This window comes from Mastigoproctus giganteus, chromosome 8 (genome assembly GCF_048544385.1).
Source record: "Mastigoproctus giganteus isolate SK-2022 chromosome 8, ASM4854438v1, whole genome shotgun sequence".
Lineage (NCBI taxonomy): Eukaryota > Metazoa > Arthropoda > Arachnida > Uropygi > Thelyphonidae > Mastigoproctus > Mastigoproctus giganteus.
In genome coordinates, this window is record NC_143582.1 from 135,286,108 (window position 1) to 135,310,029 (window position 23,922).

Consider the following 23,922-nt stretch of genomic DNA (forward strand, 5'->3'; position numbering starts at 1 on the left):
CTACTAGTTGCCAAATATGGGGTGTTCCTGGAGATGTTAGTATTGTATTGATGTAAAAGATAAATGCCTCTTTACCTAATTCTCCATAAACATGAAAACCAACACTGTTAACCTATACTTATTTCTCATAGCTCCCTCGATCTCGTCTTCTGTTCTCTGGTTTCTTCTTCTTTAGCTCGTTCTTCAACCCAACATCACAGTGACAGTGTGATGTTGGGTTGAAATAGTTGAAAAAATTACCTTTTCCACCCAGCAAGTAGTCTTCAATAAATTCAAAACTACTTTGATAACACAACTTCTGTTGATTTATCCAGATTTCACAAAGCCGTTCTTTGTAAGTACAACCGCAAGTAGTTATGCCATTGCAGGTGTTCTCGAACAGGAAGTAGGTGATAATTTAAGACATCCTGTCGCTTATGCTTCAAGACTTTTAAAGAAATCAGAGAGAATGTATAGTACCACCGAGGAGGCTCTTGCGATAGTTTTCGCAGTTTTACAATTTAGACCATTCTTAGTTTCTTCGAATTTTACACTAATAATGGATAACCAGCTGTTGAGTTACTTGCTCCATTTGAAAAATCCGTTGCCACGTTTAGCGAGTTGGAGCATGTTACTACAATAGTTTGACTTTAAGGTGCTATATAGACCTGGAAGGATCCATTCAAATGCAGATTTTCTTTCCAGACCGGTGTTAGATGAAGATGAAAAACAGAATAAGCCAAAGGAATTAAAAACTACCGAATTAGTTGCTCCTGTATCAACTGTTGTAACTTTGGAAACATTAGTTATGCCACAACAGCAAACCAAAATTTTGATCAGATCCTACAAAGAGAAGAGAAGACCCTAACTTGAATTGAACAGCTGGAGGGAGAACCCCAGGCATTAACTAAAATCCCAGATTCATTTTTTTTTTTTTTTTTAGCAAAGATGGAATATTATATCATTTTACTTTATCTGACCCTGGAGCAGAATGTGAAGAGACATTTGAACAATTGGTAGTACCGTACGGCCTGAAGGAAGAGATTTTGAAGGCATGCCACAATAATGTTCTTAGTGGAGGACATATGGCACTCCAGAAAACATTGCAAAAACTTCTTCTGGACAGGCATGCATAGCGATGTCAAGAACTACATTGAGTCTTGCCCATCATATATGGAGCATAAAGGATACAATTCTAAGGCTAAAGCGGCTCTGATGAGGGTCCCTGTCGAAAATTCTCCCTGGGTAAGAGTGTCCCTGAACACTCTTACCCAGGGAGAATTTTCACCCTCGGTGCAACACAAAAGTGGAACGTTTGAATCATATGTTAGCAATAATTCTGTCACATGTAGTCAACGATGCTCAATCAGATTGGAATGTCACGGTCCCCCCCGGCATTCACTGCATACCATACTGCGACCCACAGTTCCACGCAGGAATCCCCCAATTTTTTGATGTATGGAAGAGATTTGGTATTGCCTTCCCACCTATGGCATACCCAAGCGAGACCTACTTTGGAAAATTATTCGGAACAGATATGTGCGCGTCTTCATAGGACTTACGAGGTCATCTCTCAACATTTGGAAGCAGTGCAAACACAAGAACAACATTGGGCATCAATAGCAGTGGACAAGGATATCCGTGTAGGAAGTCTCGTCTATCTTTTTACTCTTAAGGTAAAAGTTGATGCTACAAAAAAATTGGCCCGTTTGAGCACAGGTCCTTATCGAGTGATCAGTCAGACCTCAGCCGTTAACTTCAGGATACAGCACATGTATCACCCCAAAAGACAACCAGCTGGTGCACGTAGATCGATTGATGAAGTTAGTTGACCGAAAAAATTTTCCGAACTATGCACAGAGAATGATATTGAAGAAATTGAAGATCTGGATGATATTGATCTTCCAGATCAAACTGGAACTGAGGCCTATTGGGATCTTCCAGATCCCAATAGGCCTCAGACCAATATTAACTGAACCAACCAGAAAGACAAGCATTACAGTGTCCATTCCTGTGTCTTCTCTCCCAACTAAAAATCAGAAAAGCAATCAGAGATAGAACCATCTGCAAATTCAAAAGGAACCGCCCAAATGCCTACTCGATTCCATAGCTATAATTTGCATAGTCACGATCGTATGGCATGTACCCCACAGGAGGATACTGTAACACCTAGTCACAGAATGAAGCATTAGTGTCTGAGACAGCTTCAGTTGTAGTAGAGGAAGTGGAACATGGTATTCCCACCGGTGAGACAGAAAAGGAGAGAGATAAACCTCCAGATCAAAATAATAGAGTACAAGGGAATGCAGATAGCATAGCACAGCCGAGTGGAGTGGAGAGAACATTACATTGGATGCTAGGCCCACTTGCCTTGAGGTTAGATCAACAAGACAATCAGAACACTCAAGCCAAGGGATTTGATTTAGCAGGCCTGCTTCGAGATGCTTTGGAGGTGACATGACATGAGAGTCGTCATTAGCATTAGCATTAGTAGAGGCATATGATGCAAGAAAGCAAGCTTATTCAGCATCAGCCAAAAAAAAAAAAAAAAAAACACACCACTCCCATTTCACCCCTCCGTTCGCTCGAAATACCTGTCCAGTTGAGCCTTAAATTTGTTTAGGCTATCAACTTCAACAACAAGTGATGGAAGTCGGTTCCACTAACCAACCACCCGCTGGCCAGAGGCAAATTTCCGCACATCTATCCGACATCCGTCCTTCCTCAATTTGAATTTATGCCCTCTGAGCTGATTATTCTGAGCAAGATGAAGAATCCCATTGGCATTGAGCATGCTCAAACCATTCAAAGCCTTATACACCTCTATCAGATCACCTCGCCGGTGCCTAGTCTCCAGACTCTGTAATTTGCAAAACTTAAGCCTTTCTTCGTAAGAGCAACCCTTTGTTCCATTCACTAATCTTGTTGCCCTTCTCTGTACCCGTTCCAGCAGCTCTACATCCTTCTTGAAATGAGGCCTCCAGACCTGTATACAGTACTCAAGATGTGGCTTAACCATTGCCTTATACAAGGGAATAATCACCTCCTTATCCCTGCTAGAAAAATTCCTGTATATCATTGACAAGACACCATGAGCTACTCTTGCAGCTCGTCTGCACTGCTCAGAGAACTTCATATCTGCCTGAACAATTACCCCCAGGTCCTTTTCATTCTCCACCACTGTCAGTGTAGTACCGCAGAGTTGATACGTTGCTCTGGGGTTACTGTTTCCCATATGTAGTACTTTACATTTGTCAATGTTAAACTTCATTTGCCACCTCTCAGCCCATCTGTTCAACCTTTCCAGATCCTGTTGCAGCAGCATAGCGTCAGTGGTGTCCTTACCAACCCTGCCAACCTTTGTATCATCTGCAAACTTGGACATTAAACTTGATATCCCATCATCAATATCATTCATAAACACCGAAAACAACAACGGACCCAACACTGAACCCTGAGGAACTCCACTAATAACATTAGTCCACGTTGAGCAGTGTCCATTGATTACCACTCTCTGTCTACTGCCACTCAACCATCCCCTTATCCATAGCAGCAATTTGCCTCCAATGCCACACTGCTCCAATTTGTGCAGCAGTCTTCCATGTGCAACAGTATCAAAAGCCTTTCTAAGATCCAAATATATAATATCAAAGTTATTCCCTGCATCCAGTTCTTTTGTGACTACATCATAGTATCTAATCAAATTGGTCAGGCAAGACCTGCCCTTAACAAAACCATGCTGCGTCTGAGCTATAACTGAATTCTTGTCTAGATGATCCTGCAGTGCTTCTTTAATCAGTGCCTCCATTAATTTACCTGGAACAGAAGTTAAACTAACAGGTCTATAATTACTTGTGTCAGCCTTTGATCCTCCTTTGTGAATTGGGGTTACATTTGCACATCTCCAGTCTATGGGTACCTCCCCTGAGTCCAAAGAAGCTCTCATAATTATGGCTAGGGGTTTGCTTACTTCCTTTGCTGCCTCCTTTAATATAACTGGATAGATCCCATCCACCCCAGCTGCCTTTTTTATGTTTATCCTCAATAATCTCTCCTCCACTTTCCTCTCAGTTATTACAAAATCATCCAGCTCACTGCCAATGTTTACTTTACCTACATCATTCTCCTTCCTGAATAACTCCTCATGCGTGAATGTAGATGCAAAATACTCATTTAGATTGTTAGCCACCTGAGCAGGATCCTCAACTGTTGAACCATCAATATCCAGTGGACCAATCTGATTCATCCCTTTCCTTCTTGAGTTTAAATAGGTAAAGAACTCTTTTCTGTTTTTCTTTGCATCCTTTGCCAAGGATTTTTCGTAGTCTGCCTTTGCCTGCCTAATCTCCTTTGTGACTTGGTTACAGACCAACTTATATCTATCATAGGCTTCCATGTCACCCATTAATTTGTATGTATCCCATGCATTTTTCTTCTCTGCCACATGTCTCATTAGTTCATCTGACAACCATTTAGGCCTAAACCTTGAACAATATTTCTTAGTTGGTATGTAAAGCCTGGTAGCCTCCAAGATTAGTTCCTTGAATGCTTCCCATTTTTAGTTTGCTGTTGGTAACATCATCAGTTGGTCCCACTGTACAGAATTTAAATACTGTCTCAGACCATCATAGTCTCCTTTACGAAAACAAAAACCCTTCCCTTTACCTCTGATGGTAGTTACCTCCTTGAGTAAATCCCACTTTAACACACTGTGATCACTGCCACCTAGTGGTTCATTTATCTGCAGGTTCTTAATGCATGAAGAATCACTACTGATAATCAGATCAAGAGTATTGCTCCCTCTTGTTGCCTCACGAACATGCTGATGTAGAAAACAATCATCCAATAAATCCACAAAAGCCTTGCTAGTGTGCGAGTGACCAACCCACAAATTCCAGTCAATATCTGGGAAATTAAAATCCCCCATTATAAGACTCTCTGATTTACTGGCCCACTCTATTTCCCTGTACAATATCTTATTATACTCATCAGAGTCATTAGGCCTATAGCACACTCCTACTCTCAATTTTGATTTCCCTATGCTTATGTCACACCAAACTGACTCGACACTGCCCTGTCCATCAATGTCGACTGGCTTCACTTCCTTGGACTTTATGTGTTTCTTAACTAATAGCATAACCCCTCCTCCCCTGTTTATCCTTTCTATTCACATTGTATTCCCCAAATTCCAGTTCCCCATTCCTTATATCTGTGTGACACCACGTCTCTGATATCCCAACAATATCTGCCTTTGATGTTTTGAGCAATACCTCAAATTCATCAAATTTATTTACCAAACTCCTAGCATTGGTGTACACGCAGGTATACATGCACCTGTTTCTATTCTTGGCTACCCTAACACAACCTATGTGTTTACTTGTACCGCAATGACTCCCAGCAGTCTCTGAAATATCCTGCATCTTGTTTTTCAGGCTTCTGCTCATTTCAATAGAAGCAGTGCAAGAATCACTTCCACTTCTGCCAGTGGCTACTGTTAATCTATTAGTCCTTGTATCCCCCCCAAGCTAGCAGTTTTCCGACCCACCTAACTCTGCCTCGACAGCATCAGCAAAAATTCTTGCACCCTTTCTATTTAAGTGTATCCCATCCCTGTAGAAGCAATCTCTCCTGTTAACAAGTACAGTCCAGGCTGAAAAAAATTCTACCCCTTGAGCCTTGCACAATCCCTCCAGGGCCGAATTGATCGACAAGGCTCTCATCATATACTCCCTCCTATCGTGTCTGGGCAGAATTGCAGACACTTTCAAATTCAACCCTAATTCACGGCTTTTTTTCAACAGTGACCTGTACTTGCTAAGTAATTCCGCCGGTCTCCTACTCTTAATATCATTAGTGCCAACGTGTACAACTATATCACCTTTTGTGCCCTTAAAAGATGATATCCGCTCTACAACGTCATCAACCTTTGCCCCTGGCAGACATACCCTGGTCCTATTCCACCTATCCTTTTTACAAAGCATGTTCCCCGCTTCCCTGACAATAGAGTCACCAACAACTACTAGTTCCTGTGGGACCAGCGCATTCTGCCTAGAGGGCTGCCTCTGTGTTGCCTGATGACCAAGTGCAAGCTCTGGCGTTGATGTGGGCGGCTGAGAGCTTGATGGGCCCTCAATTTATTTCCTTCGAGGGCATCTACCCTGTCCTTCAAGCTCTCATAAAGGCCCATAACAACCCTGAGTTGTCGCCTGATTTCCTTGCATTCCTTACATCGTGCACACACAAAGACATCCCCCTTGGCAGTATCATGTCCCGTACCCGACTGCTCCGCAAACATCAAGCAAACAGTGCATTTTAAAAGACTGTGATTCAGAGGGCAACTGCTCCCCTCAGTTCTCCTCTGAACCACAGCACTCCCATTAGCTTGAGCCTTTTGCTTTGCTGCTCTGGTCTGAGTCATGATTCCGATTTAATTCAATTAAATTTCAAAACAAAATTAAATCCTTAAGTTATATCCCAAAACAGTTATAACGCTATATTTATTTTTTCGGTATCTAGTGTTTTCTACGAGTTCCCTTTATATAACTTCCGTATCACGTGTACCACTATAGTTATGTATTAATTATTTGTTACGATTAAGTCGTTATATTTATATATATATATATATATATATATATATATATATATATATATATATATATGAGTTAAAAGTACAATTTAATTGACAATAAAGTTTATCAAGATTAATAGATTTACTGATTAATTGACAATATTATATTATGCACTATACTACACTAAGGTTATGCTATCGTGTAAAAATGGCAGGAATTCACGAACGGTACTTCTACGGACTCGTAAGTATTGATTAGCTTCCAAATCTCGCTATCTCAATTTAGAATAAACTAAGGATCCTGACTAGGTCTATAATCTACTTATAGAAGATAATTTAATATAACAATTGGTTAATAAATTGACTAAATTTGGTTAAAAAAAAAGACCTCTCGTTCAATTTGTAACACGTGGATTTGATACCGTTACCAATACTAAGTAATACCTACAAAATCTCTGTCTAAGTTAAACTTTAAACTAAGTATCGTAACTAGGAATATAAAGCTACTCTAGAAATAAGTTAATATGACAATTTAAGCTAATAAATCAGAAAATAAATCAGGAAAAACTTCTCTGTTCCAAGAGCGTCAAAGAGCCCGTCCGCACAGGCTACCCTCGTACCCAGCTATATCGTCATCATCATCATCAGCCATTTTCAATCCACTGAAGGATGAAAGGCCTCTCCAGCAACTTTCCAATTCCTTCTGTTTTGTGCAATGGCCATCCATTTACTACCCACAAACTCATGAATTTCATCTGTCCATCTCCGTTGTTGTCTTCCAAGTTTTCTTCTAGCTCCTCTTGGGTACCATTCTGTTATTTTCTTAGTCCATCTGTCACATCATGTCCTCAAGCTATGTGTCCTGCCCATGAGAGAGTAGGTTGTTTCAAACATTGAAATTCCTGAAAATGAAATCGATATTTGAGGAGAATGTTAGCATTAGCATTAGCATTAGCAAGGGCACATAATGCAAGAAAGCAAGCTTATATAGCATCAGCCAAAAAAAAAAAAAAAAAACCCTTATTTCAGCCATCCTCCTTGCTCCAAACACCTGTCCAGCTCAGCCTTAAATTTATTTAGGCTATCAACTTCCACAACAAAGACTGGAAGTCTGTTCCTCCAACCAACTACCCATTGGGTAAAGGCAAATTTCTGCACATCTATCCTACATCTGTCTTTCCTCAATTTGAATTTATGCCCTCTCAGGTGATTATTCTGAGCAAGAGGAAGAATCCCATCAGCACTGAGCATGCTCAAACCATTCAAGGCTTTATACACTGCAATCAGATCACCTCGCAGTCTCCATACACTGAAATTTGCAAAACTTAAGGCATACAAGCTAATTATAGCGTTTCAAACAGTTTACCTTTGATGACCGAATGATACAATGTCACTTCTATGAAGAAAGAGTTAGATGCCAAAAAAGTGAGTCATGTTTAGAACAAATGATGGCTAGCAAAATTAATAAGCTTCCAAAACCAAAGACAAACATTTCACCAGTTAGAAATTGAACCCTCTGGCAGACTCACATCTAATATGCTACAGTCAGCACCATTAACATTGGAGTAATCATTTACTGGATTTGTCTTTTACCTGGAAACTTATACAGTATGCCCTAAATTTATCGAGGACATTACCCCACCAGTAGGATGTTTTGTATGCAGTACACTAGCTACCCTCACCTTTCAAACATTTTCAACATGCCTTACCAGAACTGTTTCTGTAAACTTCCAAAGTATATTGGTGACCAGTAGGTCAATTAAACTAACACAGGAACCAACAACCTACACTATTCAATTCAAGACAGATATTAATGTCACAATGAGAACCTGTGTCTAGTTGCCAGAACTATTACGGCCTGTAAGGACATAGAGTTTTGCCTAGAAGATCCAGTGTTACAAATTGGCCACCTGAACTTTTCACAAATCTCTCACATATCAAGTTTTACAACTGAACAATCACCTTGGACAGCATGGTTTTATCAATGTATTGGTGAAGGATTCACCTCATGGATCAAAATACCTATTATTCTTCTATCAGTAACCCTATTAAGATTATTTGTTATTTCTTCATGTATGGCATGATTCCGAAAATAAATTTTTATCTTGTTTATATAATTGGAAGAAGAAAAGGAAAGGGATCAAGAAATCTATATTTGAAATAGAAAGAGGGGGGGGGGGGGGGGAAATAATAATAAACATACAAATAAAGTAAATCTTTGGTTTGAAAAAAAGAAAAGGGAAGAATCGAGAGAGTGAAAGGAAATCCCCCCCCCGCCCCGAGGGATCCAAAAATTCCAATGTGACCTTTACTTCTTCTTCGACTCTATGCCTACTTGCAAGCATGTGATTGAATAATGAACAGTAAAAAGCAACACAAAAAAAAAAAAAAAAAATTTTTTTTCTTTTTCCTTATCACCTTTCTTCCAATATTCAGAGATTCTTCGGGACTGCACCCTGCCATCTGATTCTACAGGTATGCTTCTTCGGAACGGATGGTGGGTGTTGAGTAAAATCTCGTGGACCATCCTACTCGCCCCTTTACATTGGTGGAGGGAGGCAGTGGACAGGGAAGGCCTCAAAGAAGAGAGAGGATCAGAGAATAATGACAGGAAACAAGACAGAAGAGGTCCCAGAAATCCCAATGTCGACCTGACCAGGAGCTCTTTACCTCCCCTCATTTACAACCCACAACAGCCGTCAGAGTTCACTCAGAGTGACATTGGTGCATCACCCTCAACAACTTTTCAAACATTGGGAAACTGCTGAAGAATGATGACCAGAAATATTCAACCCTCCCAAGGATTTATGGCTACCGCTACAGGAACAACCAACTACACACACTCACTAAAACGCCTTGCATTTTAGTGAGTGTTATAGACCAGGACCCATATGAAAAGGTTTTCCCTCATAACGCCCAGGACACAACAGATATATATAGCCACATATCCAGGAGAATAATAAATACTAGAAATTCCAGAGATTTCCTCAAAGAAAGAAATGAGATCCATGTCTCCACAAGACACCTTGGAGTTGTAGAGCCTCCCTTCCGACCTTCACTTATCTGCCCATCTATCTTACAAATGACATCAAAACATTTCCAGTTCCTACTGACAATTGGGCCTTTGTGGACATCAAGTTTTGCAGAAATGCTGAGGGAGCACTCTCCCCGAAGGAGATTGCCATCATTGGTTGTGATCGCCAACACAAGAATATGGTCTTAAAAGGAGGATGCAGGTTCTCCTCGCTCCCTGACCTGTTGCAGTCATGCAATCTCTGGCTATGCGATCAGTGCCTAGGCCTTTCATGGGAACAAGGATCTTTAGCAACGCCATACTTCGATTTCTGGTTTAAATCCATAATTAAATCTTACCAAGTGATCTTCACCGAAGGATTAGAGAGAACACGCTTCCTTCAAAATACCCTCAAGTTGAAAACCGTAGTCAACATTAACAACCTATCCTGCCCTAAACAAGAGTCACTACTGAACGGGAACGGTTGGCAGCCCGAACAGTGCAGATACACTGCACTGTTCGGGCTGCCAACTAATACACTCGGTGGCTCGAGCGCAAGGGGTATGTGAAGAAGCCTTACCAACCTAATCAGTTGGAGGAATGGTGGTAGGAGTGAAAACCATTTGTATGTTTCAAAAAAAAAGATAGGCGATGGGGGGGAACTGATATGTGAAGAAGAAGAAGGTTACTTGTCTTCAACTACAGCTTTATGTCAAAGTAGTATTATTGTGTTTATTTTATATAGGTAGTATTATAGGTGACTGTCATATCATATTATTATATGTCAGTTAATAAGCCATTGTGTTAGCTTTATTATTTTGAACAATCATTCTTAGACATTGATATTGGCGCCTTCGTAGCCAGGTGGGCAGGAGCAGCAGTGTGTAGCACATGCTTCTTGATTAGACTGGGGTTCAAGCCTGTGGCCACCAAATACGGAGGATGCGGAAAGGTCAGGGAATGACCACCGCATATTCCCGGAGCGATACGGCTAGTTGCTAATGCTCCTAAAAACCAAATAACAACAATATTGATATTATATGTAATCGAATTTATTTTAATTATGAACACTCTATATGCTGTGTAATGGCTAAGTTACAATGCATTTAGCCAAGGTGAATGCCACGATGATGTAATTGTATAGCTTGTTAAAAAAAAAAATATATATATATATATATATATAAAATGGTTATTCCTTTAAATATTGAATGTCACAAGTACTTAGCATATTTAGCAATCTGTATAAATGATACTTTGTATATGAGTTTAAAAGGGTAGAACAGATACTAATTCTGTGTTTATTTATGTTTCCATATCACATCAACGAACCGAGTGGAGAAAGTGAAAGAGGAGCTACATTTCAGAGTGCCCCTGAAGGAGTGAGTTCCCCGGAAACTTCCAGCTCAGTGGGAGACTGCCTCTTCAGTACACCAGAGTTGGAGTATTGCCGAGATGATCAATTACAGACAAAAGGATGGTGTTACCCTAAACTCACATCGAAGAAAAGGGGAAAGAGAGAAAAAAATCAACTTGTTGCAGTTTCCAGAAACAGGGTGAACACCAAGGAACTTACTCCAAACACTTCCACAACAGCAAAGACAGTGCCACTATACACATCCTTCACAGTAATAAAGAAAGAGACATTGTCTGGACAATTAAACTTTTTTTTTAAATATACACCCTAAGAACTTGAATAAAATGTTTGTGTGAACAGTGCATAATATCTTAAGTTGAAAAGTAAATGTATATAAAAATATTCCTGACTGTGTACATCAGCGTAGGTAAGGTTATTGTTATGTAAGATATTAATCAATTAGAAAATTATTTGATATCATCCTTATGTCAGAGTGGTTCAGCTGTGTATATGAATACACCCTGTGATTTTCCAACCACTTGGAAATGAAACAACTCAAAAAGGAAAAATATGTTTTTGTATGTAAAAATACAAATGTATTTAGAAAAAAACATTTGTATTTAAATGTTTTTTAAATACAAATATGTAAAAATAGTGTAGAGTTTACATTATGTTTTCTTTAAGTTTACTATCAATTGCTAGTTAAAGTTAACTTAATATTGTGAGAGGAGGTATGTTTTGGTTATTTATTCCCACCAAGCTACCCTTTGCAGAATCTTTGGAACCCAGTGTAAACTCTCTGAATTTCAGATATCGCAACTTTTGATCCTGCCCAAAATTCTGGAGACGGCGATGAGGAGTGTGAAAATGGCTGAATTTTCACCTTACGTTTGCCTTAGAAGGCTATTGCTTTGCCGGGTTGCCCCATACTTTTCACATTACTGTATTACATGCAGTAGGAAACTCAATACAGTGACTAACAACATCCCCCCCCCCCACACTCGAGCACGTCTCTTTGGCGCTGCTCCAGGTAAGGATAGGAATTGTAATCCTATCCCACATTTATTAGTCTGGTCACTGTACAGCAAGATATCATTACTTGATCACATGTTGACTAACTTCATGGAATATGTGTAAAATGAAGAGAAATTAGATAATCTTCACCAGAGAAGAAGAAATAATGACAATAAAAATTGACTTTAAGGTGTAATCTGAATCTTATAACTGCGGAGTCGACTGTTGTCGGGCAATTCCTTATGTGAGGAATCAGACTTCCGAGTCTGGTGGTTACTGCTGAGAAGTCTGGAATTTTCACTCTGTGCAGATATGAGACTTATTTTCTCATCGATGAAGTTCCTTTTGGCTGTATTTTTTCCCCAAATACCAGTCCCTGGGAATTAGTTCCCCACTAAAATGAGTGTTCTGGCCAATAGGAGCATAGCAAAATTGTAAAGAGGGGGACCTATATATTCAGGTGAGAGACAAAGGACCGAGGCTTCTTTTCCTGACCGATCACCGGCCCCAAAAGTCTTCCTGGCGTAAACTATCAGAAGAGGTGGTAGAAAAGTGAAGTACAAGCATTGAAACAGGGATTTTACTGGTAAGTCCCACATGTTCTCACCCTAATTTTATAACATAGTAGCTGAAGTATGAATGAAAGTGTCAGATGTCCATAACTTTCTCTTAACTTGATAAAGTCCAATAAGAAGCATACCTCCTCACTAGGAATACTTATTGATGTACTATTACTGATACAACACCTTATGAATTAGACTGCAACACAAATATAAATCCATTAGTATTGATGTAATTTCTTAAGCTTAGACTGTTTGGGTCCGTACAGTGCAGTACATGTATGCACCTATACACTTGAACTGAAAGACGAGTGTTGGACCCCAGAGTATGAGCAATTCCAATTGAGGACTATACGAAGAATGCTAACATATACACAGATATGTACCATTAGCTTTAGACACATATTGCATCATTTTCTCTATTTTAGTATGAGTAAGAAGACATTGTATATCCAGTATCTATTATGTATCTTTGTGGAATTAGTACAGAATAAATTATGTTTTGTTTAAGTATCTTTGCCTCTGACCTATTCTCTTGCTACATGTTAACCTTAGTAAAAAATCTATAGTAAAGAGAGCATAATAAGTTCATTTATTAGCAGCATTCCGGGATCTGACTATAATATATGCATGCTTATAAGAGGGCTTCGGAGTGAGTTAGTTACAATGCATGACCCAAGTCACAAATTCTCCTTATCAAGACGATCAGTAGAATTTCAGGACGTACTAGGTCAAATGTCCAATCATGGAGCCACTAGACAGTCACCTAGGTAATAATTTATGGATCATCATTAATTAACATGTATTAATAGCCAAACCTGCCTGTGCACCTAGGCAACGCCCAAAGCACCTTAGATAACAATGGTAGTTAAAATGGCTTACCCTTGCATAACATGGATGCCCAGAAAACAGACCCATATAACAATGCACTGGATGATAAAAGTCAAGAAGTTAAAGGCGTACATTTTGTAAAATTTTTGCTGCATTCTGAAGTGCACATGCTTTATATGTAAATGTATTTTAAAGTATGCTATATCCCTCATGGCAGTAGCACAAAACTAATAAGAAATAAATGCATATTAAAAAGAGCTAATTTATTGAAAAATGATTTTACTCACATTCGTAAATGTTATACCAGTCTTTGCTGTTTGAATTTGCTTTAGTGTATTGCTGTAATCTGAAACTTTTGGTGATGGTCTTCTGTTTATAGAGCCTGATTGCAGGATATCTTCATCAGCAAGTGGTATCCTGAAATATTAATGTCTCTGAAGTACAACTAACATTTGTTAACTAATATACTCATAAATTAAAACCTGAAATTTTTATTTTCATGAATATTATTTATTTAAATTCTAAAAACTGTACAGAAGTCTTTAAAATTAACATTTTTTATCTAAGTTTTAATTAAAGTTATGAACAGTATATATCATGCTTGTAAATCAGTCAGATGAAATCATTCTTAAAATAGATATTATTTCAATTTACTAATGACAAAATAATGATACAGCATGGACATATACATTATACACTGTGCTGCCACTTTATTAGGTACACCTAACTAGTAGTGTGTTCTTTCTGCATTCTTTATTGAATGCAGATGTGTTAAAACAAACAGCTGAGTAGAACTGAAGAATAACATGTGTTACTCTTCTGTTCTTAGCTATCATTTAAAAATAATTTTTTTTCTCAAATTAACTGAATTTTTGTTCTTTTTCTGTGATTAATAAAAGTAAAAAGCAAATATAGTTATCTCCTTATCAATTAATTACTAATATTATAACTTAAGAACACTATTAAGTGTTCTATAAAAATCTTATAGTTTTATGTTCTCTAAACCTAGCAATTCAATTTAATTACAACTTTATAATATTTATTGCTCTGTTTCCATATACTTTTAAGTCTTTTTTTTCCTCTGTCTCTCTTTACAAGTGACACAATGTTCATGAGTCTTACATAAGACTGTCTTAAGCTAACATGTACAGTCTAATGCTAACAAACTGCAAAAACTACACTTAACCTATGAATTTCCTTTTTCAATACAATTTGTATGGAAAAAAAGAAATATAAACAGATTTCTATTTGTCTGATTTTAATGAAATTTGGAATAGCACAACAAATAATTTTAAAAATCCCAAACATAAAATTTCATGAAAATCCACCCACTGGGGGTCCCTCTGTTATATATGAACAGATGGATGAACTGACATGGCCAAGACAATATATAAGGCACTTGCTTTTATATGTATATGTGTGAATGAACCTAAAAACAAATAATAAAAGAAATTTGCTTTTAGGTTCATTTCTTTTAGTCCAATTTTAATAAAATTTGGGAAGGCTGATAGTCACCACACTGTTTTTATTGATATAAAAGGTTAGTATTGATATAAGAAAAATATAAATGTAGTGTCAATAACAGTATTGCAAAAAAACAATAAAATGCAATTTTTTAGTCATCCATATAATTCTGGAGGAGTATAGTTGATATGAGCTAAAGTTGATGACACTGTAGAACAGTTATCATTTCAAGGGTAGTAAAGGTTGTACCCTCTGGCACAATGATATTAAGAATAGGAGATCTAAGGATATAATTGAAAAAAGTACATACTGTACAAGGCAATGTACTTGTACTTGTTAATTAACAAGTACAAGTACAGAATTAAAATTGAAAGCAATTCTGCCCAGACAGGATAGGAGAGAGTTCACAATGAGAGCCTTTTCAATCAATTCAATCTGGAGAAACTGCGGAATAGAATTTTTTCAACAACATGGTTTGTGCCTTAACAGGAAAGACTGTTTTTACAGGTATGGGATACGATAAGAGCAGAAGCTGCAAGCAGAGGTGAAAGCGATTCTTGCACTGCTTCTGTCGGGACATACTGCAGCCTGAAAAGTGAGGTGTCACAGATTACAACACCTGTTTCAGGTATCATTATAAAACAGGCAATACATGCGTTCTGTTAGGGTTACTTAAAGCAATGATAGGTAAGTGTGTCCTTGCTTGTACAATAACACTAGGAGTATAGTAAACAAATTTGATGAATTTGAAGTACCAGTTAATTTAACAAATGCAGACATAGAGATATTAGAAACATGGTGCCATTCAGAAATAAGCAATGCAGAATTTGAATATAATGAATACATGTGGGGGATGGAAAGGAATAATGTGCTGGATTAAACAGTACACAGAACCTAAGGCAATGAACCCAGATGATGTGGGTGACCAGCGTGTTGAGTCAGTTTGGTGTGGCATACACACTGTGAAAACTAAAATGACAGTAGGAGTCTACTATAGGCCACATTATTATTATTATTATTATTATTATTATTAGCCTTATGGTACAAGTAAGCCTGAGGCTTATGCTGCACCAGGCAAAAAAAAAAAAAAAAAAAAGGAAATCACCAAGAAAGAGAAAAATGATGATATCCAGCTCAGGCTCCTGGGTGAGCCAAGCCCATACTCACCAGATGTGAGCCCTGGAATGACTGATGAATATAACAAACAACTACACAGACAGGTAGAATAGGCCAAAATATTGGAATGTATTATAATGGGGCCCCTTAAACTTTCCAGATATTGACTGAAACTTGTGGGTCAGCCACTCACAAAGTTGCAAAAATTTTGTGGATTTATTGGATGACTGTTTTCTACAACAGCATGTTAAAGAGGAAGCAAGAGAAGGCAATACTGATCAAATCAGAAAGCAATACTGTACTGATCCAGAGAAAGAAATACCACTGATAATCAGGTCAATCCTGATCTGATTATCAGCAGTGACTCTTCATGCCTTAAGAATATTCAGATAAAGGAATCAATATATTAATGTGGGATAACTACTGTCAGGGACAAAGGGAAGGAATTTTGCTTTCATAAAGGCAACTACAGTAGTCTTAGAGTTTTTATAAATTTCTTTCAGTTAGACCAACTGATGATGTTACCAATTGCAAAATCTAAATGGGAGACATTCAAGGAAGTAATCGTAGAAGCTACTAAGCATTTTATATCAACAAAGAGGTACTGTTCAAAGTTTAGATCTAAATGGATATCAGATTCATATCCATTTAGGGCTATTGATAATCCTGTTCAGATTGCCAAAAAACAAAATAAATTTTTTGCACCTATATTCATGCAGGAATATTTTAGAGATGGTGACCACCAGAAGTACACTAAGTCATAACCGGGAGCTAAATTATTCTATTACAACAGAGAAGGAAGTGGAAGAGAAATTGCCAAAGTAAAAGTAAATAAGGTACTTGGCGGATGATGTGATCTATCCAATTAGGATTTTATGAACTTACTGCTACCCACATGCAGTATTTTGAATTTTGTCAATGTTAAACCTCAATTTCCATTTCTCAGTCCAACTGCCTAATTTTAGATCATACCAGATCTTGTTGCAGTTAGAATGATGTGATTACAGCCATGCCGCTAACTTTCATATGATCTGAAAACTTAAACAGTAAAGTAAGCCTGATATACCTTCATCAATATCATTAATAAATACAGAAAACAACAATGAGTCCACAATGTGCACTAAATCCTAGGGGCTCCACTAATAACATTAGTCCATGAGAGATCATAAGAGTATACTTTATTTAGCAGAATTTCCTACAGATTGGAGGTGTGAAAATGTCTCTGCTATTCATGTTAGAGAAATGAATGTCAGCAATATGGAGGATGCAAAGAAACAAAATTTTCTTGGTTCATGCATGAATTATTAATATTTACTAACACACCTGAAATGTAATGCACTGCATACATTGACTTTTTTTTGTATTGTTTTTTTTTTTGTTCTCCACTACCATTATCCAACTAATATGTTATCATGTGATTACTGCTACCTAAATGCAATATCTTGCATTTATCAATGTTAAAATTCAACTGCTAATGTTAAATCTCTCAGCCCACTGTTGAAATTTTTCTGTCTTGTTGCAGAAGTGGTAACTCTTATTAACTAGTTTGCCAACCTTTGTATCATCAGCAAACTTGAGATGCCTTCATAAGTATCACGAATAAATACTAAAACAAGAGGCCCAATACTGAACCCTGAAGGACTCCATTAATAATGTTAGGTGAAGAAAAGCAGTGCCTGTTAATAACCACTCTCTGTCCCATGCCACTCAACTATCTCTTTATCCATACCAGTAACTTTTCCTGAATGCCATACTACTCAAATTTACAGAGAAGTCCATTGTCAGAAACATTCTGAAGTCTACATATATGATATCAAAATCATTTTTTTCATCCATTTCCTTTGTTACTGCATCATAGTAGATAATCTGATTGGTCAGGCAAGATCTCCCCTTAACAAATCTGGGATACAGTTGCCATAGAACTGCATTCTATCAAGATGATCTTGCATTATGACCTTAACCACTGACTCTATTATTTTCTCTGCAACAGATGTCAAGCTTATAAGTCTGTAATTAATCACTCCATTCTTTAATATATCCCTTTGTGAATAGAGGAGATATCTGCATATTTTCAGTTTGTATAGACCTCTCCTGACTCCAAGGATGCTCTCATAATTATAGCTAAAGGTTTGCTTTCCTATTTTATTACTTCTCTTAATATAACTGAAGAGATTACATTAGTCTTGAATGCCTTATTTAATTTTAACTTCAATAATTTCTTTTCCACTTTCTTCTCAATTATCACAAAACCATTTAGCAACCACTTTCCATCTACATCTGCACATGAAGAAATTTTTAAGGATGGAGATACCAGACATATAGTGACATAACTATGCCAATGCAGCTGCATTGGGGCCTGAGCTTGAAAAGGGTCTATGAAGTTTGGAAGGCAAATTCATTTCTCAAACAATTAATGAATTTAATTAATAAATGAGCAATTTTTTAAATTAAATATAACACATTCTTATCAACCTGCCGACTGGCTGCCCGAGTATTGTTTAAACTGATGCCACGCTTATAGAAATATTAAAATATTAGTAAATAAAAGATAGTCATGACATATTCTGAAAAACCAGTGTCAAATATAAATATACATAACAATCTGATTTTATTCTAGTGTTGGTGAATTTATTTTACATGTTTTGTGTGCATACTCAGATTGTTGTCGGAGGGCAATATGTTTTATTTTACAATACACAAATTTGTCAAATAACAAGGTTTGCTTTCCTTTTTTTTTTTTTTGTTATTTGACAAATAAAAAAAAAAAAAAAAAAAAAAAAAGTCAAATCTAGTGCAAAGGTGCTAAAATGACAACACTGGCCATAGCTAGATGGCCAGTGTTGTCATTTTAGCACCTTTGCACTAGATTTGACTTTTTTTTTTTTTTTTTTTTTTTTTTTGTTTATCTGAAACTACAAGGACTACAAATGAATTATTACTATGCTAACTAGAGACAAATCTAAATTGCGGATCCTTTAATCCTTGCATATGTCAATGACGTTCTGAAACTGAGCAGTGTATTGCGAGGAACCCTTCTGGTAATCAGTGTTTATCCCATGATGTCCAGAGAGTGGATTAAACAATGACCAGGCAGAGTAAAGAATCTACTTCAGTCCCCCCCCCTTTGTTATTGCATTATAGTAGTTAATCAGATTGGTCAGGCAAGGTCTTTCTCTACATAATCTTCTATTATTATTCTATATTCAAGTTTCTTAATAAAAACACTTTGTCAACCATAAATTTAAGGTTTTGAGGTTTCATATGCCATTTTCACAACAACATTCTATCCTTGTCTATTGCTTTGTTTTTATAATGTCAACAGGACCCAGACTTTGTTGCTGATCATGAATAATACATTTTATAATCTTTTTATACGTATTTGTTCTGTTTTTGTTTGTGGTGGGAAAATTTGTTACAAAGTTTCTTGAAGGAGTAACTTGGGAAACAAGAGTGGGAAACGAAAACAAGAAAATACAGCCAATCACAAGGATTTTTATTTGCTTTAGCATTAGTAGAGGCATATCATGCAAGAAAGCAAGCTTATGCAGCATCAGCCAAAAAAAAAAAAAAAAAAAGCTCCCATTCAATCCCTTCATTCGTTCCAAATATCTGTCCAGCTCAGCCTTAAATTTATTTAGGCTATCAACTTCCACAACAAAGAATGGAAGTCTGTTCCACCAACCAACTACCCACTGGCTAAAGGCAAATTTCTGTACATCTATCCTACATCTGTCTTTCCTCAATTTGAATTTATGCCCTCTCAGGTGATTATTCTGAGCAAGAGGAAGAATCCCATCAGCATTGAGCATGCTCAAACCATTCAAGGCTTTATACACTGCAATCAGATCACCTCGCAGGTGCCTAATCTCCAGACACTGAAATTTTCAAAACTTAAGCCTTTAAGAGCAACCCTTTGTTCCATTCAATCTTGTTGCCCTTCTCTGTACTCGTTCCAACAGCTCCACATCCTTCTTAAAATAAGGCCTCCAGACCTGTATACAGTACTCAAGGTGTGGCCTGATCATTGCCTTATACAAGAGGATAATCACCTCCTTATCCCTGCTAGAAAAAATTCCTGTATATCATTGACAAGACACCATGAGCTACTCTTGCAGACTGTCTGCTCTGCTCAGAAAACTTCATATCTGCCTGCACAATTACCTCCAGGTCCTTTTCGTTCTCTACCACTGTCAGTGTGGTACCACAGAGTTGATACATTGGTCTGGGGTTTCTGCTTCCCATATGTAGTAGTTAGAATTTGTCAATGTTAAACTTCATTTCCCACCTCTCAACTTTTCTAGATCCTGTTGCAGCAGCGTACTGCAATTAGTGTCCTTATCAACCCTGCTAACCTTTGTATCATCTGCAAACTTGGACAATGAGCTTGATATACCATTCAATATCATTTATAAATACAGAAAACAACAATGGACCCAACACTGAACCCTGAGGGACCCCACTAATAACATTAGTCCACGATGAGCAGTGTCCATTGATTACCAATCTGTCTTCTCCCACTCAACCATCCCTTTATCCATAGCAGCAATTTGCCTCCAATGCCACATACTCCAATTTGTTCAGCAGTCTTCCATGTACAACAGTATCAAAAGCCTTTCTAAGACCCAAGTATATGATATCAAAGTTATTCCCAGCATCCAGTTCCTTGTGACCACATCATAGTATCCAATCAAATTGGTCAGGCAAGACTTTCCCTTAACAAAACCATGCTGTGTCCAAGCTATAAATGAAGTCTTGTCCAGATGATCTTGCATGCTTCTTTAACCAGTGCCTCCATTCATTTTCCTGGAACAGAAGTTAAACTAACAGGTCAATAATTATTGTGTCACCCTTTGATCCTCCTTTGTGAATTGGGGTCACATTTGCACATCTCCAATCTATGGGTACCACCCCTGAGTCCAAAGAAGCTCTCATAATTATGGCTAAGGGTTTGCTGCCTCCTTTAATATAACTGGATAGATCCTATCCACCCCGTGTGCCTTTTTTATGTTTATCTTCAACAATTTCTCCTCCACTTTCCTCTCAGTTATTACAAAATCATCTAGCACATTGCCAGAGTCTAATTCACCTCTGGCATTCCCCTCCCTGAATAACTCCTCGTGTTTTAATGTAGATGCAAAATACTCATTTACTTTGTTAGCCACCTGAGCAGGATCATCAACAGGTGAACCATAAATGTCCAGTGGAACAATTTGATACATCCCTTTCCTTCTAGAGTTTACATAAGTAAAGAACTCTTTTCTGTTTTTCTTTCCATTCTTTGCCAAGATTTCTCATAATCTGCCTTTGCCTGCCTAATGACACTGTTGCGCATGGAAGACTACTGTACAAATTGGAGCAGAATGGTATTAACGGTAAGTTGCTACAATGGTTAAAAGGATGGTTGAGTGGGAGAAGACAGAGGATGGTAATCAATGGGTGCTCCTCTTCGTGGACTAATGTTATTCATGGAGTCAGGTCCTCCGTTGTTTTGTATATTTATCAATGATATTGATGAAGGTATATTATGCTTAATGTTGAAGTTTGCAGATAATACAAAGGTTGGCAGGGTTGTTAATGACAGTAATGGCAGTGTGCTACTGCAACCACAAAAGGTGATATAGTTGTACACATTGGCATTAATGATATTAAGAGTAGGAGACCGGCAGAATTACTTAACAAGTACAGGTCACTGTTGAAAAAAAGCCGTGAATTAGGGTTCAATTTGGAAGTGTCTGCAATTCTGCCAAGACATGATAGGAGGGAAATATGATGAGAGCCTTGTCGACAATTCAGCCCTGGAAAGACTGTGCAAGGCTCAAGGGGTAGAATTTTTTTCAGCCTGGTCTGTACTTGTTAACAGAAGGGACTGATTCTACAGGGATGGGATACACTTAAATAGAAAGGGTGCAAGAATATTTGCTGATGCTATCGAGGCAGTGTTAGGTGGGTCGGAAAACTGCTAGCTTGGGGGGGGGATACAAGGACTAATAGATTAACAGTAGCCACTGGCAGAGGTGAAAGTGATTCTTGCACTGCTTCTATTGGAATGAGCAGAAACCTGGAAAACAAGATGCAGGGTATTTCAGAGACTGCTGGGAGTCATTGCGGTACAAGTAAACACATGGGTTGTGTTAGGGTAGCTAAGAAAAAGAACAGGTGCATGTATACTTGCGGGTACACCAATGCTAGGAGTTTAGTAAATAAATTTGATGAATTTGAGGTATTGCTCAAAACATCAAAGGCAGATATTGTTGGGATTTCAGAGACGTGGTGTCACACAGATACAAGGAATGCAGAACTGGAATTTGGGGAGTACAATGTCTACAAAAAGGATAGACAGGATAGGAAGAGAGGAGGGGTTATGCTATTAGTTACGAAATACATAAAATCCAAGGAAGTGAAGCCAGTCGACATCGCTGGACAGTGCAGTGTCGAGTCAGTTTGGTGTGACATAAGCAGATCAAAATTGAGAGTAGGAGTGTGCTATAAGCCTAATGACTCTGATGAGTATAATAAGAAACTGTACAGGGAAATAGAGTGGGCCAGTAAATCAGCGAGTCTTATAATGTGGGATTTTAATTTCCCAGATATTGACTGGAATTTGTGGATTGGTCACTCACACACTAGCAAGGCTTTTGCGGATTTATTGGATGATTGTTTTCTACATAAGCATGTTCGGGAGGCAACTAGAGGGAGTAATACTCTTGATTTGATTATCAGTAGTGATTCTTCATGCATTAAGAATCTGCAGAAAAATGAGGAACCACTAGGTAGCAGTGATCACAGAGTGCTGAAGTTGGATTTACTCAAAGAGGTAAGTACCATCAGGGGTAAAGGGAAGGGTTATGGCGACTACGATGGTCTGAGGCAGTATTTAAATTCTACACAGTGGGACCAACTGATGATGTTACCAACAGCAAATTCAAAATGGGAAGCATTCAAAGAACTTATCTTGGAAGCTACTAGGCTTTAAATACCAACTAAGAAATATTGTTCAAGGTTTAAGCCTAAATGGATGTCAGATGAACTAAAGAGACATGGCAGAGAAGAAAAATGAATGGGATACATATAAATTAACACGTGACACAGAAGCCTATGATAGATATAAGTTGATCTGTAACCAAGTTACAAAGGAGGTTAGGCAGGCGAAGGCAGATTACGAGAAATCTTTGGCAAGGGATGCAAAGAAAAACAGCAAAGAGTTCTTTACTTATGTAAACTCTAGAAGGAAGGGGATGAATCAGATTGGTCCACTTGATATCGATGGTTCAACTGTTGATGATCCTGCTCAGGGAGCTAACAAACTAAATGAATATTTTGCATCGACATTCACACATGAGGAGTTATTCAGCGAGGGGAATGCCAAAGGTGTATTCAACTCTGGCAGTAAGCTAGAGAATCTTGTAATAACTGAGAGTAAAGTGGAGGAGAAATTGTTGAAGATTAACACAAGAAAGGCAACTGGGGTGGATGGGATCTATCCAGTTATATTAAAGGAGGCAGCAAAGGAAGTAAGCAAACCCTTAGCCATAATTATGAGAGCTTCCTTGGATTCAGGAAAGGTACCCATAGACTGGAGATGTGCAAATGTGACCCCAATTCACAAAGGAGGATCAAAGGCTGACACAAGTTGTTTGCTTGTTGTTTGTTATTTAGGAGCATTAGCAACTAAGGCCATATTGCTCCGGGGATATGCGGTGGTCATTCCCTGACCTTTCCACATCCTCCATATTTGGTGGTCACGGGCTCGAACCCCGGTCTAATCAAGAAGCGTATGCTACGCACTGCTGCTCCTGCCCACCTGGCTACGGAGGCGTCTGACACAAGTAATTATAGACCAGTGAGTTTCCCTTCTGTTCCAGAAAAATTAATGGAGGCACTAGTTAAAGAAGCACTGCAGGATCATCTAGACAAGACTTCAGTTATAGCTCGAACACAGCATGGTTTTGTTAAGGGGAAGTCTTGCCTGACCAATTTGATTGGATACTATGATGCAGTCGCAAAAGAACTGGATGCAGGGAAT

General features: G+C 38.1%; 1 long non-coding RNA gene across 2 annotated transcripts in view; it reads right to left on the reverse strand.

Moving 5' to 3' along the window:
* LOC150081836 (uncharacterized) overlaps positions 1-23,922 on the reverse strand; it is a 146,789-nt gene that overhangs the window by 36,028 nt on the left and 86,839 nt on the right. For both annotated transcript variants that reach the window (XR_016547256.1, XR_016547255.1), the window contains one exon: positions 13,607-13,736. This is a non-coding gene — a long non-coding RNA (uncharacterized LOC150081836). The remainder of the gene's footprint in view (positions 1-13,606; positions 13,737-23,922) is intronic.